Source organism: Coturnix japonica, chromosome 7, assembly GCF_001577835.2.
Source record: "Coturnix japonica isolate 7356 chromosome 7, Coturnix japonica 2.1, whole genome shotgun sequence".
NCBI lineage: Eukaryota > Metazoa > Chordata > Aves > Galliformes > Phasianidae > Coturnix > Coturnix japonica.
Window position 1 is genome coordinate 26,144,775 of NC_029522.1, and position 6,000 is coordinate 26,150,774.

At 48.7% G+C, this 6,000-nt stretch overlaps 1 protein-coding gene across 6 annotated transcripts in view; it reads right to left on the minus strand.

The window, feature by feature from the left end:
• The window catches only part of FIGN (fidgetin, microtubule severing factor), a 92,590-nt gene extending 91,769 nt beyond the window's left edge, over window positions 1–821 (minus strand). For 3 of the 6 annotated variants that reach the window (XM_015869167.2, XM_015869163.2, XM_032445861.1), the window contains exon 1: window positions 486–797. The gene's annotated coding sequence lies outside the window, so the exon portion shown is untranslated. Of the gene's footprint in view, window positions 1–485 lie in introns of all 6 variants that reach the window. The other 3 variants (XM_015869168.2, XM_015869164.2, XR_004307960.1) reach the window with 2 other exon arrangements.
• Window positions 822–6,000: the final 5,179 nt, after the last annotated feature.

Below are 6,000 nucleotides of genomic sequence, written 5' to 3' on the forward strand. Positions count from 1 at the left end.
GCCCCCCCGGCCGAGGCACGGCAATTTAAACCCAACTTTTGTGTAGCGAGGTTCTCATTTGCTCTTATTTGCTCCGAAGTTAGTTGCCTCCAAGTCCGGCCCCGCGTTCCCGACACTTTATTATTTTTAATGCAACTTGAAAATAAATCCAATTAGGAGGAGGAGGAGGAGGTAGGGAGGGAGCTGGCAATCGCGAACTCTTAATCTGCCTACTATTGTTGGCAATGATCAAGGAGGAGAAACCATGCACCGCGGCGGTGGGGCTGGACTTTCCAGACTGCGCTCGGGAGAGCAAAACGGAGCGGTTCATAGCAAACAGCGGCCGCGAATTACACAAAATACTTCGGGCACGGCCGGGTGCTTAAAAATACACGGTTGTCCCGGAGAGCTTCACGGCTAAATCAAATGTAACACGGTGGGAGGAAGACCGAAAGAAAAAAAAAAAAAAAAAAAAAAAAAAAGGAAAAAAAAAAAGATCCTCTTACCTGGAGATTTGGTTCGAGCACCCGATAGGTTAGAGCGGCATCGATCCGGTGTGTTTGCTGATGAATGGGGGCTCGAGTTAAGTGAAGGTGCCTATGATTTGAAATCATTCCAAGTTTTTGAAGGGAAGACTGACTGCAGCCTCTGCCATGTTGGAATTTCAAACCCAAAACAGCTGCTTTGCAAGGAGCCAGCATGCCAGCAGCTGGACGCCTGCGCAGAGCGCCGCCGAGCCAAATTCAAATCACTTTCACGCGAAGAGCCAAAGATCAGTTTTCAAAGGGGGAGCGGCGCGGGGGGCGGGGGCGCTCCGCGGCTTTGCGCGCCGGGGCCGCCGCTTCCCGCGTAGGGCTGCGGGGCGGCCTCGCTCCCGCTCCCCGCGGCGGCGGGACGGGGCCCGCGGGCTCCCGCGGCGGTGCGGGCGGTGCGGGCCAGCCCCGGGCGCGGCGGCGGCGGCGGCGGCGGCGGCGGCGGCGGCGGCAGCGTGGGGGAGGGCCGGGGCCTAGCGGTGGCCCGCGGCCACGGGGCAGGCGGACGCGTGGAAAAGCCGGCGGCGGAGGTCGCGCACCCGCCCCGCCCCGCCCCGCTCGGCCTCCTCGGGCCGGCTCCGGGGGCGCGTTTCGACTCGGCCTGCGCGGCTGGAGCCCCTCGCCGCCCGCCCCTCTGCGCTGCGGAGCCGGGTGCTCGCCGATCGCCGCCGCCTCCCGCCCGAGGAAAATGGCCGGGGCGAGATGACCCGGCGTCCGCCGGCTGGGCCCGGCCCGGGCGGCAGCGAGCGCCGCGCGGACTTGCGGCGTGTCCGCGTCTCGCCGAGGGAGCTGCCCGCGGGAGCCGGGCTGCGGGCGGCCGCGGCCAGACGTTGCCGGTAGCCGGGAATGGCTGAGGGGCCCCGGCAGCCACACCTCCCTCGGCCCGCGCTGCCGCGGCCCCGGCCCGGCGGGGGGGATGGCAGGCGGCCAGCGGCACGGCCCGCAGCTGCCGGGGACTCCCTCGCGTCACAGGAGCTCCCCGGGGGCTGTTAGAAAGCCTTTACAGCCCCTTCGTGCTGGCGTGAGGCGGCCGAACGGCGTAGGGCAGGCCCACCCTCACACGTGCACCGCGGTACTGCCTGGCAAAGGGATCTTTCTGCTGCCCGCACCCCCTTTGGGCCCGCTGTTCCGCGGCACTGCGCCAGGTCACACATCTCTGGCTACCCCCACGAGAACCACCTGAACCTGTAGCTATGTGAAGGGAAGAAAGACCGCCACAAGGTTCACCTGTGTTCCATTTCACACCTGGGAGCGTGCCTTGCTGTTAGTGTACTGCTTCTGGGCTGTGGGTTGGGGTCCTTCTTCAGCTTCACTTTCTCTTCTCCCAGGCTCAGGGTACTTTGAAAGGGGTGTCTGCCTGCCCTGCACATGGGAAAGCTGTATTGTGTTATGTTAGTAAGAAAGGAAGACACACTGGGAGTATATACTAGAATACTAGAAAAGGAAGCTAGTCATGGGGGCTTAGCATCTGGAGGAACAGGCATGGGCTGCTCTTCTGGTTAGTTTCCTTGAGAGCAGTACAGTAGGCCTAAGTAAAACTCAGAAGCAGTTACCAGCAGAAGCTGCGGCGAGCTGTCTCAGCCAGTCCCTGTCCTACTTAGCAATGGAAGAAGAACTGCACAGAAAGGCCTGACTGGTGCATTCCATTAAGTGATTCAGTCAACTCAAAAGGATTTTCACCAGCTGAAAACTCTGCAGGGAAGCCAAAGCCCTTCAAGTGTCATATCTGTGCCTAGATTAGGAATGAAAGGATAGCAAATATAGCTGGACAAACTCCTTCTCATTAAGGGTAGTGAAGGTGTCCCTGGCTTGCTGAGGGCTATCACTTGGACTGCTTCATGAGGAGAGTGCTGCTAGTACAGTGACAAGGTGTCCTGAAGCCAGAAGATGGTTCTAGAGCAGCAACTTTATACTTGTGAAAATGCTTTTGTTTCCCTTCATCTCCCAACTAAAAATGCACACGTGAAAACAGTTTAGTAGAGTGCTAGGATAGAGAGAGTTACCTTTAGAATGTGAGGCATAGTGGTAGCAACAGAAGCCTACAGAAATCACTTCTGGCCTCCCAGAGCAGGGGAGAACCACCATGCTGCTGTAGCCCCATCTCCACAGGTAGCAGTTCCTTCTGGTTCTCACTACATTGACCAAGCTACATTGTTATTATTCTCGGTCATCTCTGATGCTGAAATCTGCAACACAGCACATTGCCCCTGCCCAAGTTGCCAGCACTAAAAAGAAGTCACAAGCCCCAAGGTTATGAAACTGGGCTAAAAACCACACCATTAAATATAAAAATGATTATTTTTGTCTTTCTCTTTTATACATCAGGGTTCCTTTTCTGGTTTCTTTTTCCTAAACCATGACACAGCATACCTTTTTCCTCAATTGAAGGACGGGCTCCACAACTTGTAGTAGTATGAAAACAACAGTAACTATCATAAGGCGGAGGGTGTAAACATTATTAGATGAGCACCAGCGCTTTTGAAATTTTCTGACCAGTGAAGAACACATTTATCAATCTTAGTATTGTATTAACCTCAGTATTTTCATTTTATATACCTATATTTTTCTTCCCTTAAGGCTTCTCATGCCACATTAAAATAGCTGGAGTTGAAACAATAGCCATGCAGTATGTTTGTATGGGTTGACATTCATCTCTGTGCAGAAGGTCAACGTAGGGCTTACGTACCGTGTTAAGTCCTTATTTTGAGTTCTGAATTAGGCTGAAGTGAAGGCCTTGTTCAGCTCATCAGTTCTGTGGATGAATTCCACTCTTTGTTTAAAATGCTACAAACACTAGCTTCCCTGAAGCCTTTTGAATGGGAAATTCTCACAAGACTTTCAAACTGGGAATCGCCAGTTTGAGCCTATTTCAAGTCTAGGTGAAACGTTCACAATGAAATTCAAAACCACATGAAACTTTGCCTGGCTCCGGGTTTTGTTTCAAACTCCAAACTCAGACAGGCTCCTTGAAAGGTTCACAGACCTTTTCAGCAAACCTAGATTAATAACATTTAATCCATTTGAATTGTGAAAACAAAACAAAACAACAAAAAATCCCAGAAACGGAGAACAAGCACAGCCGCCGTCTTGCTCTTGCCATCTGTAATCTTCAGGGGTGCCTACTGAGATGCGTGCACTGTAGCTAATAGTGTATCTTGTAAAGGTTTTTAAGAGCTATAATAAAAACTGTGGTGTTCTGTGAAATAGTCTCGCTTCACTCCCTCTGTGCCAGGGAATTCCCTCACTCTTCCCACTCCCAGGACCTCTTCATGGGACAATCATCAGTTATAACTAGGCTATTTTGGAGAGTTGCAAGACTTTTTTTGTTTCTTTTTTTTCCCCTTTATTCTTTTTCTTTTTGTTTTTTTGTGTGTCTGGTCCATTAAACATTGTTGTCTTTCTTTAGGGAGACAAGCATGTTTATAGAGGCTCAGGCACCCAAAATCAGTAATAATTTCCAACTCTTCAGATCCTCATCGAGCTGCTGGAGGTGGCCTCCAGATCCTGTGGTGCTTGGCACATTTTTCAGAATGCATGGCAGGACACACCTTCATGGGCCTCCTCATCAGCTGGGAAATGCTGCCTCATCTCTCTGACCAGCTTGGTCAGTCACAGGAGACTATCTTTTTGATTGAGATTCAGTCGTGCTCCCCAGAAGATATTCTAATACCGCTAGCCCTTTTGGGGTGTCAGCATGGGTGCAATGGCTGCTGTGGCTTGCTGGAGCTGGGAATCCCAAGAAGCAATGACACTTGGATGGACCTTGTGTCAATGTAGATTAGAAGTGGATTGTCACCCCCCTCTTTCTTGCATACAGGCAAATAATTCTGAACCAGTGCCCTTTATGAGCCCTCTAGCAAACGAGTCAAACACAGAGGGAGAATGCATTGCAGATATCTATGAAATGTTACAGGTTCTTCCCAAGTGACTGCAAGGGAAGAATTCCTCCTGCCAGCTTATTTGCAAATTCCTCATGCGTGTTGACATGGAAGCTTCAAACTAACCCAAGTCCCAGGTCAGCGACTAAGCTGGGAACACACAATAATCTTTCTTTGATCCTTCAGCACACACTGTGCCAGTTAAGGTACTGGGCAGTACCTGATATCACAGAAATCACTTGACCATATGCTTCACTAAATATTACTCCTGACAGTGTCAGAAAATTAAAGATTTATGTTGAGCACACCTGTCTGTGCTGACGTAAAAACTGATAACTTCACAAACTGCAACAATTTTGGGTTCGATACCAGGATTTTGAAAGATGACTGGCGTTCTGCATCTTTTGGTTTTGTTTTGTTCATTTCCACTGCTGTGGAAAGGGGATGTGGTTGCCTTGATTTCACTGAGATTTCAAGATTTTCAGACCCTTTATTGATCATTTTTGGTTGTTTTATTATTTGATGCTTTTGGCATCACAAAGCTATTGGTCTCTGAAGTCACTTCCATTTTCCATTTTAGTCCTAGGAGAGCCAATTCGGTTTCACAATACAACAAAAATATTCATTTAGCAAGTGCTCTGTGCAACAGAACAACATATAGATGTTTGTCACATAAACATCTGACAAGACCTATGCCTTCTGGCATTTCTTGAATTTTGAGTGCTTAATATTTTTACTTTGGTAGCAAATGCATTTTTAATACAATTTCTCCTTCTTTTCTTTCTTTTTTTTTTTTTTTTTTTTTTTTTTTTTTTTTTTTTTTAAAGCAAACCTTAATACCTTAAAACAGAAAGTCCCTCATGGGGAACTATGGAACTATGGGAAGGAGTTGAATGTTTTTGTTTTGCCTTCCATCTCCCTTTTATTTTTCAATGCATTGTTAATTTACTGGATGAGAACCACACTAATCCCTGCCATTTGCCTTAACAAATATACAGTGATATTTTCGTTGCTTGAAATAGCCCTTTCCCATTTAAATTGGAGGAAGATGAGGTGCCCACTTGAGGCCAGTCTGCTGCAGAAACATTTGACAGTGACTATGGAATACCAAAGCTCAGAAAAGACAAAGCCATTGTGTTTGCTTTCCCTCTCTCTAACTCCTTACAAGTATTATTTTTGTCTTCATGCCAACATCTCTCTCATTTGCTCCCTGAGTCACAGTCCTTCCCAGATGCCTCCCTATCTGGTACAAGTTTCACTCACAAGTCCTCCTCCTAAACCGCTGTCACATTTCATGACCTTCGACTTGTGCTTTTTACCTATGCCCAAACACATTTTCCTTTGTTTCTTTCCCTTCCTGGAAGGTCTCCCTCTTCTGCATTCCAGTCAAGCTGATTCTTATTCCATGTTGTCCAGTGATTTGCAGGAAGAAGGCTGAGAACATCTGATGGACACCTTTATTCTCTTTGTGTTTAGCACCACTGGCAACTGAAAAGAGAAATCTGAGAGCAAGTCCGGCTCAGATCTGCAAGCCCCAGGAAAGAATACATCCACGGCAGACAGAATCTTTGAAGAAGCTAGTAAATGAAATATGCAAACAATTTTGCAGA